General features: G+C 36.7%; 1 long non-coding RNA gene across 3 annotated transcripts in view; it reads left to right on the top strand.

The window, feature by feature from the left end:
• Nucleotides 1–13,117, top strand: part of LOC108533543 (uncharacterized) — a 44,548-nt gene that overhangs the window by 24,932 nt on the left and 6,499 nt on the right. Inside the window, exon 2 of one of the 3 annotated variants that reach the window (XR_001886757.1) lies at nt 3,475–3,541. The exons of the other annotated variants lie outside the window; for them this stretch is intronic. This is a non-coding gene — a long non-coding RNA (uncharacterized LOC108533543). The remainder of the gene's footprint in view (nt 1–3,474; nt 3,542–13,117) is intronic. 3 annotated transcript variants of the gene reach the window in all.

Raw genomic sequence — 13,117 nt, 5'->3', positions numbered from 1 at the left:
ATTTGCGTAGAGGTTTTTATAGTATTTTCTGATGGTAGTTTGTATTTCTGTGGGATCAGCGGTGATATCCCCTTTATCTTTTTTTATTGTGTCTATTTGATTCTTCTCTATTTTCTTCTTTATTAGCCTTGCTAGCAGTGTATCTATTTTGTTGATCTTTTAAAAAATCCAGCTACTGGATTCATTGAATTTTTTGGAGGGTTTTTTGTGTCTCTATCTCCTTCAGTTCTGCTCTGATCTTAGTTATTTCTTGCCTTCTGCTAGCTTTTGAATGTGTTTGCTCTTGCTTCTCTAGTTCTTTTAATTGTGATGTTAGGGTGTCAATTTAGATCTTTCTTGCTTTCACTTGTGGGCATTTAGTGCTTTAAATTTCTCTCTACACACTGCTTAAATATGTCCCTGAGTCTCTCGTACGTTGTGTCTTTGTTCTCATTGGTTTGAAAGAACATCTTTATTTCTTCCTCCTTTTCATTATTTACCCAATAGTCATTCAGGAGCTGGTCGTTCAGTTTCCATGTAGTTGTGCAGTTTTGAGTGAGTTTATTAATCCTGAGCTCTAATTTGATTGTGTTGTGGTCTGAGAGATAGTTTGTTGTGATTTCTCTTCTTTTATGTTTGCTGAGGATTGTTTTAATACCAATTATGTGGTCAGTTTTAGAATAAGTGTGATGTCGTGATGAGAAGAATGTATATACTGTTGATTTGGGGTGAGAGATCTGTAAATATCTGTTAGTTCTGCTTGGTCCAAAGCTGAGTTCAAGTCCTAGATATCCTTGTTAACCTTCTGCCTTGTTGATCTGCCTAATATCGACAGTGGGGCGTTAAAATCTCCCTTTGTTATTGTGTGGGAGTCGAAGTCTCTTTGTAGGTCTCTAAGGGCTTGCTTTATGAGGGAATACAGGCTGCTCCTGTATTGGGTGCATGCATATTTAGAATAGTTATCTCTTCTTGTTGAATTGATCCCTTTATCATTATGTAGTGGCCTTCTTTGTGTCTTTTGATCTTTGTTGGTTTAAAAGTCTGTTTTATCAGAGACTAGGATTGCAACTCCTGCTTTTTTTGCTTTCCATTTGCTTGGTAGATCTTCCTCCATCCCTTTATTTTGAGCCTTTGTGTGTCTTTGCATGTGAGATGGGTCACCTGAATACAGCACAACGATGTGTCCTGACTCTTTTTCCAATTTGCCAGTCTCTGTCTTTTAATTGGGGCACTTAGCCCAGTTATATTTAAGGGTAATATTGTTATGTTTGAATTTGATCCTGTAATTATGATGTTAGCTGGTTATTTTGCCCGTTAATTGATGCAGTTTCTTCATAGTGTTGATAGTCTTTACCGTTTGGCATGTTTTTTCAGTGGCTGATACCAATTGTTCCTTTCCATGCTTAGTGCGTCTTTCAGGAGCTCTTGTAACAAGGCAGGCTTTGTGGTGACAAAATCTCTCAGCATTTGCTTCTCTGTGAAGAATTTTATTTCTCCTTCACTTATGAAGCTTAGTTTCGCTGGATATGAGAATCTGGTTTGAAAATGCTTTTCTTTATGAATGCTGACTATTGGCCCCCACTCTTTTCTGGCTTGTAGGGCTTTTGCTGTGAGATCTCCTTTTAGTCTGATTGGCTTCCCTTTGTGGGTTACTCGACCTTTCTCGCTGGCTGCCTGTAACATTTTTTTCTTCATTTCAACCTTGGTGAATCTGGCAATTATGTTTTGAGGTTGTTTTTCTTGAGGTGTATCTTTGTGGTGTTCTCTGTATTTCCTGAATTTGAATGTTGGCCTGCCTTGCTAAATTAGGGAAGTTCTCCTGGATAATATCCTGAAGAGTGTTTTCTAACTTGATTCCATTCTCCCTGTCACTTTTTGGTACCCCAATGAAACGTAGAGTTGGTCTTTTCACATAGTCCCATATGTATTGGAGACTTTGTTTCTTTTCACTCTTTTTTATCTAATCTTGTCTTTTCGCTTTATTTCATTAATTTGATCTGCTGTCACTGATATATTTTCTTTCACTTGATCAAATCAGCTATTGAAGTTTGTGCATGAGTCATAAAATTCTCATTCCGTGGCTTTCAGCTCCATCAGGTTATTTAAGGTCTTTTCTACACTGTATGTTCTAGTTAGCCACTCGTCTAACCTTTTTTTCAAGGTTTTTAGCTTCCTCATGGTGGGTTACAACATGATCCTTTAGCTTGGAGAAGTTTGTTATTACCAACCTTCTGAAGCCTACTTCTGTCAACTTGTCAAACTCATTCTCTGTCCATTTTTGTTCCCTTGCTGCCAAGGAGCTGCAGTTCTTTGGGAGAGAAGAGGCACTCTGTTTTTTGGAATTTTCAGCTTTTGTGCTCTGCTTTCTCCCCATCTTTATGGTTTTATCTGTGGTCTTTGATGTTGGTGACCTACAGATGGGGTTTTGGTGTGGATGTCCTTTTGTTGCTGTTGATGCTATTGCTTTGTGTTTGTTAGTTTTCCTTCTAACAGTCAGACCCCTCAACTGCAGGTCTGTTGGAGTTTGCTGGGGGTCCACTCCAGACCGTATTTGACTGGGTATCACCAGAGGAGGCTGCAGAACAGCAAATATTGCTGCCTGATCCTTCCACTGGAAGCTTCATCCCAGAGGGGCACACACCTGTTTGAGGTGTCTGTCGGCCCCTACTGGGAGGTGTTTCCCAGTCAGGCTACACGGGGTCAGGGATCTGCTTGAGATGGCAGTCTGTCCATTGTTGGAGTTTGAACGCCGTGCTAAGGGAACCACTGCTGTCTTCAGAACTGTTAGACAGGGAGGTTTAAGTCTACAGAAGCTGTCTGCTGCCTTTGTTCTACTATGCCCTGCCTCCAGAGGTGAAATCTAGAGAGGCAGTAGGTCTTGCTGCATGGCGGTGGCCTCTGCCCAGTTCGTGCTTCCCGGCCTCTTTGTTTACACTGTGAGTTATTCAGGCCTCAGCAATGGTGGACACCCCTGCCCCAATCAAGCTGCAGTGTCGCAGGTCAATCTCAGATTGCTGTGCTAGCAGTGAGCAAGACTCTGTGGGCATGGGATCCGCCAAGCCAGGCCCTGGGGTTATCTCCTGGTCTACTGGTTGCTAAGACTGTGGCAAAAGCACAGTATTTGGTCAGGAGTGTACCATTTCTCCATGTACAGTCTGTCATGGCTTTCCTTGACTAGGAAAGTGAAATCCCCCAACCCCTTGTGCCTCCTAGGTGAGACAAGGCCACGCCCTGCTTCAGCTCACCCTCCGTGGGCTGCACCAACTGTCCAACCAGTGCTAATGAGATGAAGCAGATACCTCAGTTGGAAATGCAGAAATCACCCGTCTTATGCATCGATCTCACTGGAACCTGCAGACTGGAGCTGTCCTATTTGGCCATTTTGGAAGTGACCCAGTGTCACCGTTTTAATGTGTTTTGTATAATTTCGTATTTGTAAAGTATATTCATTCACCTTAGTCTAATAAGTTATATGATTTGTTATATTTTTTTCAGCTGGTTCTTTTTTTTTTTCACTGCGGAGATATTGCCAAAGCAGGACATAGAAGATTCACATAAAAAGGTAATAGTGAGAAAATATGAAAGCTGTGATCTTGATAATTTATACTTAAAGAAAGACTGGCAAGTTGTAATTAATTGCAAGGGGCAGAGGAGTAGTTATAATTGCCTTCATCAATGTTTACCAACAAACCATTGCAAAACGTGCCAATGTAATAAATGTGACAAAGCTTTTGAGTGGTGCTCAGTTCTCAATGAAGATAAGAAAATTAATAGCAGAAAGAAACCCTACAAATGAGAAAAATGTGGCAAAGGCTGTACGTGATTCTCAGGCCTCATTTTAAATAAGAGAACTCGTACTAGAGGGAACCCCTACAAATGTGAAAAATATTGCAGAGCCTTTAAATGCTTCTCAGACTTTACTAAACATTAGAGAATCCATACTGGAGAGAAACTTTAAAAAGTGTGAAAGATGTGGTTTTCAGAACTTATTAGACATGAGAGAATTCATCCTGGAGAGAAACCCTACAAATGTGAAGAATGTGGCAGAGGCTTTAGAAGCTTCTCAGACCTTACTACACATAAAAGCATTCATACTGGGGAGAAAGCCTACAAATGTGAAGAATGCAGCAGAGGCTTTAGAATATTCTCAGACCTTACCAGACGTAAGAGAATTCATACTGGGGAGGGACCTTACAAATGTGAAGATTGTGGCAAAGCCTTTAGTCGCTCCTCAACCCTGCCTCAGCCTCCCTAGTAGCTGGGACTACAGGCATTCGCCACCAGGCCCGGTTAATTTTTGTATTTTTGGTAGAGATTGAGTTTCACCATTTTGGCCAGAATGGTTTTGATCTTTTGACCTCGTGATCCGCCCGCCTTGGCCTCCCAAACTGCTGGGATTCTAGTCATGAGCCACCGCGCCCAGCCGAGTCGATGTCTCTTGAAAGCCTCTAAGAACTTGCGTTATAAATCTGGGTGCCTTTGTGTCGGGTGTGTATATATGTAGCATAGTTAGCCCTTTACCGTTCTGTAATCCCCTTTTTATATTTTCATAATCTTTGTTGATTTAAAGTCTGTTTTGTCAGAAACAAACTTTGCAACCCTTGCTTTTTTCTGTCTTTTTATTTGCTTGGTAGGTTTTTCTCCATTCCTTTATTTTCAGCCTATGTGACATAAGTTTGGAAGGCAATATACCAGTGGGTCTTGATCCTTTATGCAGCTTGCCACTTTGTTTTCTTTGGGGCATTTAGCCCATTTACATTTAAGCTTAGTGTTGGTAAGTGTAGATTTGAATCTATCATTATGGTCATAGCTGGTTATTTTGCAGACTTCTTTATGGTATAAAACTAGTGATTTTGTTTTGCGGTTGCTTTATAGTGTCAGTGGTTTGTGTATTTCTGTGTGATTTTGTAGTGGCTGGTAATGGTCTTTCTTTTTTCCTATTTAGTGCTTTCGTTAGCAGTTCTTGTAAGGCCAGCCTGGTGGTAACAAATTTCCTCAGCATCTGCTTATCTTAAAAGGATCTTACCTCTTTTCTACTTTTGAAGCTTAATTTGGTCGGATATGAAATTTTGGTTAGAATTTTTTTAAAGAATGTTGAATATTGGTATCTAATCTCTTGGCAAATAGGATTCCTGCTGAAAGGTTCATTGTTAGTCTGATGAGTCTCCCATTTGAAGCTATGTGTGGGGTCCCCGGATCTGTGCTGTTTCAACCTGCTTTATTGTCAGCAAACTGGGTTGTCTGTTTTCTAAGAGGCTGCTCGCATCTACCGTGTACCAGAAAGCAATGGTGAATATTTGTGGATTAAAATCTCAGGGCTTGGTTTTAAAAGTGCAGTGTTATGGTCATTCTGGATCAGCTGGGTCTGGTGTTATCTTGCAGGGATCACAAGAGATGTGAGTACATCTCTACCTACAGCCCAAGAGATGATGGACACTGCATATCTCTTAGAGCAGGCAGCCGTTAGCTAATCACACTTCTTGATTATGACCAGAAATGAAAGTGAGACTCAGAAAGAGAAAGTGCTTCAGAATAACAATGAAACTCTATGATTCTCCTGGAGAGCAGCTGTCATTTTCTGTGCACTGGAACGTGAATTAAAATGAAGAATTTTACAAAGCAAAAGTTAATTCAAACCACATTTTATTAGACTCCCTAAAGTTCAGTTTTATAGGTAATTCAACATTAACAACCTTTTCTATATGTTTTCAAAGTTTTTTTGATCTTTTCAAAATTAAAATTCCTATCTTATTTGAGAGTAATTTATTTTTTAATATTTTATTTTATTTATTTATTTTTTGAGACAGAGTTTTGCTTTCTTGTCCAGGCTGGAGTGCAGTAGCGTGATGTTGGCTCACTGTAACCTCCGCCTTCCAGTTTCAAGTGATTCTCCTGCCTCAGCCTCCCAAGTAGTTGGAATTACAGGCACCCATGACCTCGCCTGGCTAATTTTGTATTTTTAGTAGAGCTAAGGTTTCATGATGTTGGCCAGGCTGGTCTTGAACTGCTGACCTTGTGATCCGCCTGCCTCAGCCTCCCAAAGTGCTGGGATTACAAGTGTAAGCCACCGGGCCTGGCCTATTTTAATTCTTATGGATACATAACAATTGTACATATATTCAGGGTACATGTAAAATTTTGATAAGAGCATACAATCTGTGATAAAGCTTAGTAATTGGGATATTCATCAGCTCAAATATTTATTCAAAATTTTCTCTTTTAGCTATTTTGTAACATATAATGAATTATTGTTAACTGTTGACTCTGTTGTGTTACCAAACCCTAGATCTTATTTCTTTTAACTGTTTTTTGTTTGTTTGTTTGTTTCTGTTTTCTTTTTTTGAGACAATTTTACTTTCTCACCTAGGCTGGAGTAGAGTAGTATGATTTTGACTCATTGCAACCTGTACCTCCTGGGTTTGAAAGATTCTCGTCTGTCAGCCTTATGAGTAGCTGGGATTACAGGCACACACTACCATGCCAGCTAATTTTGTATTTTAGTAAAACAGAATTTTATGAGGTTGGCGAGGCTGTTCTCAAACTCTTGGCCTCGGGTGATACACTCGTCTTGGCTTTTCAGCATGAGCCACCATGCCCAGCCAACTGTATAATTCTTAATGCTTAATTAGTATTTTGCTAGTAGTTGACTTAACATTTCTAAGGAAAAAAGAGGCAGAAATATGAAGCAACATAGATATCTTCTATTTTTTTCTCCTAAATATGTTTCCCAATACATAAGCAGAAGAATAATAATCTATCTCAAATACATTATGGTAAGTGAAAGAAACCAGGTTGAAATATGGCAGAATGTACCATTACATAGAGAGAAAATGTTAATTTTACTATAAGAATGTAGTTTTAAAAAAGAATATTCATTAAAGACAAATGAATAGAGACAGAGAGTAGATTCATGAAGGTCTATTGTTGAAAGTGGAAATAGATTAAAGTTATTCTTTTATGGATTTTATAATGATAAACATACTAGAAATATTGAGTGTGATATTATGCAAAGTTTAAAATAATGGCTTTTAAAACTAAGCATTACCATAGGATAAGATTGCTAAATTATTTTCTCAAAACAATTTATAAAATCTGAAAACCAAATAATTTCTTTTTGAAGAAATGTAAAATAGAGTTCTTGTATTTGACTGATAGGTGTAGGTGGTATATTTAGGTCAACAAATCTGTATAACTTGCTACTTCTGTCATTAACTGTCTTTTTTTGTTTCATATGTTGGGATCTTTGTTAGGTGCATATATATTTATAACTGTTATGTCTTATTCATGGGTTAACATTTCTTCAAAACATCATGTCCTCATTTGTCACTTGTAACACTTTTGTCTCAGTATTTATTTTGCTGAAGTATAGCCACCCCACCTCTTTTGGTTACTATTTGTATAAAGTATCTTTAGGAATTCTTTTATTACAACCTAAAGAGAAGGCTAATGAAAGTCTGTTGTAGATAACAAAGTTGAATTATATTTTTTTTTTAAACCATTCTGTCAATAATTGCATTGTAATTGTACAGTTTATTTCTATTTAAAGTATTTACAAAAGATGGAATTCTACCATTTTGCTACTTATTTTTCCGTCATATCTTTTCAAATTTAGTCTGTTTATTACTGACATTTTATTCTATTGATATTTTCAAGTCTACAGTTTTATTCCCTTTTAAATTCCTTTTGACTTTTAAAGTTATTGTTTTAGTGATTAAGGATTATAATTAATCTTATGAATGTATGACTATGTATAATAAATTAATACCACTTGAAATCTGATTTCATTAAAACAGTTGGTTCCACACACATCTGTTTCTCCAACTATATGTGTTTCCAGGTTATATAATTATGCATTGCCTGAAATTAACATAGTTTTATAACTAATTCTATGCATTAGTCTACTGAATCATATATAAAAACATTTTAAAAGATGAAATAAGTTATGAAATAAAATATTTTCATAGTGGCATTTTATTTTGCATATATTTACTTTTACTGGTGTTACTTGTTCTTTTAATATGGCATTAAGTTATTTTATAGTGTGTCCTTTTATTTCAGCCAAAAGATAGCCTTTATCATGTATTGCAGAGTGGATCTATTAGTGAGAAACTCTGTATAGTTTTTTTAAAATATAAAATGTCTTGATATCTCATTTATCTTTGAAGGATAGTTTGTGGAAAATAGAGTTCTTTGTTGGCTTTTTTTTTCTTTAAATATGTCAACCTGCTGTCTCATGACTTTATGGTTTCTAGCAAGAAATTAGTTCTTAATTTTACTATGAAACTTTGTATATGATGGGTCTTTTCTCTATTACTGTTTTTAAGATTCTTTTTGTCTGTAGGTTTTGAAAGTTTGTAATGTGTCTTTTCTGGAAGTCTTTGAGTGTATACAATTTTGAGCTCAGTTCTATTTTTGAATGTGTAGATTTATGAGTTTTATCATGTTTAGAAATTTATCTGCCATTATTCCTTTAATTTTTTTCTTCTGATTCTTTTACGCTCTCCCTCTTCTTTTTGGATTTTCTATAATCCTTGGGAAGGCAATGTAATGATTTCTCATTAGTATCTTAGGGCCTTCTAATTTTTCTTAATTCTCTTTCGCCTAGTAGGTCTAAATAATTAAAATTGAGCAGACTTAAAACTTTGCTAATCCTTTTTTTCTTTCTTTTTTCTACTCATATCTGCTGTAGAGGCTTTCTGGTAAATTTTTTTCTTTCAGTAATTTTAACTTTTGACTTCAGATATTTTTGTTTATTTTATAATTGCTGTCTCTATTGATACTTTCTATTTGATGAAACATCATTTTCCCAATTTTTTTTCTTTTTTATGGTTTACTCTCTTTTTCAGCATGTTTAAGTCCATTGATTTAAAGACTTTGAAATCTCTTTCAATGTCTAGGGTATCTAAAGACTTTTAAATCTCTTTCAATGTCTAGGATATCTCTAGGACTATTTCTATTAATTTGTTATCATGTTAATGAGTGATTTTTTTTGCCTGCCTTGTGTTTTGCTGTTTTTGAAAACTGTACATTTTGATATTATAATATAATAACTTTGAAATATAGTAACTTTTAATCCTTTGGATTTTTGTTTCTCATGATTATTTATATTTGTTTAATGAGTTTTCAAAGGTATTTTTGTAAATATTATATTCTTTGTTGTGTATGGAATAAAAGTCTCTGTTTCATTATCTTATGAGCTAGTAATTTGACAGAGATTTTCTCAAATGCTTGCTCACCCAAAACATTTTAATTATTGCAACTCAGCTTACAAACGAGGAAGATAACATCTTCGCCTTTTTTTTTGTTTGTTTTTCCTGTTTGTGCTGAGTTTGAGTATTACTTTGTTCTCACACTGCCTTAAAGAAGTGCCTGAGACTGGGTAATTCATAAAAGAAATAGGTTTAATTGAATCACAGTTCTGTGTGACTGGAGTGGCCTCAGGAAATTTACAATCATAGCAGAAAGTGGAGGAGAAGCAAGTACCCTCCTCACAAGGTGGCAAGAGAGTGAGAGAACAGAAAAAACTACCATTTATAAAACCAGCAGATCTCGTGAGAGTTTACTCACTGTCCTGAGAACAGCATGGGGGAAACTGCACCCATAATCCAATCACATCTTTCCCTCAACATGTGGGGATTATAGTTCGAGATGAGATTTGAGTTGGGTCACAGAGCCAAACCATATTAGAAGGTAAAGCAATCATGACTGATAACGTCTTCTTAGAGCTTTTCTGAACACTGACCTTACCCATGCCTAGTCCTGAGCAGGCATATGGGCTTCTAGATTCTCAGAAATATGTGGACAGTTTTCGGAACCCTTATCCCCAGGGATTTTATTTTCCAGTCTTCCTGTTCTACATGACTCTTGTATTTTCCAACTGATATTTTTCCTCCAGGTTTGATGTGTAGTTAATTTGCCTTTGCATGTTTGTGCCAAATATTAGTTTATTGGTTGTAAGTTATGGTTGTTCGTTTTTAATATAGGTGTTTACTGCTATAAATATATCTGAGCAGGTTTTTTGCTGTGTCTCATATGTTTTGATATGTTGCTTTATTATTTATCTGAAAATATTATCCAATTATTTTGACACGATGGTTATTTAGTGTGTTGTTTGATTTCCAGATATATGTAATTTTCCCAAATTTTCTGAATTGACTTCAATTTCCTGTTTTTTTTTTGTTTTTTTTTTTTTTTTTTTTTTTTTTTTTTTTTTTTTTTGAGATGGAGTTTCACTCTGTCCCCCAGGCTGGAGTGCAGTGGCGTGATCTCCACTCACTGCGAGCTCTGCCTCCCGGAGTCACACGATTCTCTTGCCTCAGCCTCCCATGTAGCTGGGACTACAGGCACCCACCACCACGCCCAGCTAATTTTTGTATTTATAGTAGAGACAGGGTTTCACCGCGTTAGCCAGGATGGTCTCGATCTCCTGACCTTGTGATCCGCCCATCTCGACCTCCCAAAGTGCTGGGATTTCAGGCGTGAGCCACCACACCCGGCCTTTTTATTTTTTGATAGAGATTGGGTCTTGCTGTGTTACCCAGGCTGGATGAATTCAACTTAAAAAACAATTCTACATATAAATGAAGTCATGCAGTATTTGCCTTTCTGTGTTTGGCTTATTTCACTTAGAATAATTTCCTCCAGATTAATCCCTGTTATCATAAATGGCAAGATTTTCTCCATTTCTGTAGCTGAATATTATTCTACTATGTAGAGAATATGTGTATAGATACATACATATATATACACCTATATATGTACACACACACATTTACACAACACAATGTCTTTATTCATCTATTGATGGACACTAGGGTTGTTTCCGTATCTCAGCCATTGTGAATAATGCTGCAGTAAACATGGGAGTGCAGGTATCTCTTTGAGATACTGATTTCCTTTCCTTTGAATATATAACCAGATGTGGGACTGCAGGGTCACATGGTAGTTCTAGTTTCAGTTTTTTGAGGAACCTCCATACCATTTTCCATAATGGCTATACTAATTTATATTCTCAATAATAACACAGGGTTCCCATTTCTCTACATCCTTGCCAACACTTGATTTTCTGTCCTTTTGCTAACTGTTATTCTGACAGATGTGAGGTAATGTCTCACAGTGGTTTTGATTTGCATTTTCCTGATAAATAACATTGAACATCTGTTCATATACCAGTTGGCCACCTGTATGTCTTTTTTGGAATAATGTCTATTCAGATCCTTTGCTCATTTTTAAACCAAGTTATTCATTTTCTTGCTATTGAGTTGCGTTCCATGCATATTTTGGATACTGACCACTTTTCAGATGTATAGTTTGCAAATATTCTCCCCATTCCATTGGCTGTCTCTTCACTCTGCTGATTGTTTCCTTTGTTGTACAGAAGCTTTTTAGTTTAATAGAGTCCCACTTGTTTCTTTTTGCTTTGGTTGCCTAGGCTTTTGATTTCATATCCAAAAAATCATTGACCAATGACACGGAGGTTTTTCCCTATTTTTCTTCTAGGAGCTTTATGGTTTCAGGTCTTTAATCCATTTTGAGTTCATTATTATATATGGTATAAGATGACAGTCCAAGTTCATTCTTTTGCATGTGGATATCCAGCCTTCCCAATACTATTTATTGAAGAGACCATCCTTTTCCGAAATCATTGTGTATTCTTGGTGTCCTTATCAAAGATTAGTTTATTGCGTATGTTTGGGTTTACTTCTAGACTCTATTCTGTTCCATTGGTCTATGTGTCTGTTTTTATGCCAGTATCATATTGTCGTACTCTTGTAATTCCTATGTCTCTGTAACATAGGCTGGTTGCTATTTTTATTGTTATACTCACAAATTCCTATCCATAAATGATGGTGAAGAGTGAATGATAAGCTGGCCTAATAAAAATTGGCCAAAAGCTGCTGTTTCATGCTGGTAGGTCTACGGAATACATCTTTTTTCTCTGTTATGAGAAAATTAAGTCCCTACTGAGGCCTGGTGTGGTGGCTCACACCTACAATCCTAGCACTTTGGGAGGCCGAGGTAGAAGGATCACTTGAGGCCACAAGTTCGAGACCAGCTGGTCAATGTGGCAAGACACTGTCTCCACTAAAAATACAAAAGTTAGCTGAGCGTGGTGGTGCACACCTGTAAACCCAGCTACTTAGGAGGATGACACATGAGAATTGCTTGAATGCAGGAGGTAGAGGTTGCAGTGAGCCAAGACTGAGCCACTGCACTCCAGCCTGGGTGACAGAATGAGACCCTATCTCAAAACAAACAAACAAACAAAATTAAGTTACTGAGGTTGTTCCTTAACATTAACCTGACTGTCCAACTTTCAGGTACATGAGCTTGAGGTATTTTCTTCAAAACTACACCATGAAGACTCAAGCCATGCTTCTGGTTTGAGGAAGAAGAAAACTCATAAAAAGTTGCCCACAACTCAGGATATTATGCAATTATATGCCTTTAGAGAGAAATGACTGCAATGCTAGGCCCTCTCCTTAGGTTTTAAAGCTAACCTGAATTAGAACTTAGGAAAGAGTTTCAGCATAAATTCACACTGCTTAGTCTTGCATTTCTAAGTGCTTTTGATGTGATCCCTTAGTTAGTATGTGATCCCGCAACATCACCGTTAGGAACACTTAGCACAGGATAAGTAACAAATAGTTACTAAAAGTGGGATTTTATTATATCATTGTCTATTTTTGTATGTTTGAAATTTTTTATAATATAAAACACACACACACTCAGACTGATCAAAAAAGGAAAAAAGTACCTAAATACTTAAAGTAAACTCACCACTTTAGAATTCTCTTTGTATCAAAAAGCTTGCTGGTAAGCTGCAAATACCAAAGGTGGCACTGTGAAACGAATCCGCTGATTTCCAGCAGCTCCAAAATGTTTTCGTGCTGTGTTCAAAATCTGACCCAAAAGCATTAAAGAAAAAAAAATTTCCAAACTATGATTAATCATTTGTGAAATAGATGTGGGCTCCAATCATCATTGCTAACATTGTGTGAACATATACAATGTACCATACTTTATGGTAGGCAGTTTATATATATCTTATCTCCTCAAGTTGTCACAACAACCCAGAGACAGATACAATCCCATTTCAGAAATGGGAAAGCGTGAGTTTCTTTTTTTTTTTTTTTTT

The sequence above is a fragment of the Rhinopithecus bieti genome, unplaced genomic scaffold (genome assembly GCF_001698545.2).
Source record: "Rhinopithecus bieti isolate Rb0 unplaced genomic scaffold, ASM169854v2 scaffold_11710, whole genome shotgun sequence".
Classification (NCBI taxonomy): domain Eukaryota; kingdom Metazoa; phylum Chordata; class Mammalia; order Primates; family Cercopithecidae; genus Rhinopithecus; species Rhinopithecus bieti.
The sequence above is the reverse complement of the archived record's forward strand: the minus strand, read 5'-3'. Positions and strand labels throughout refer to the sequence as shown.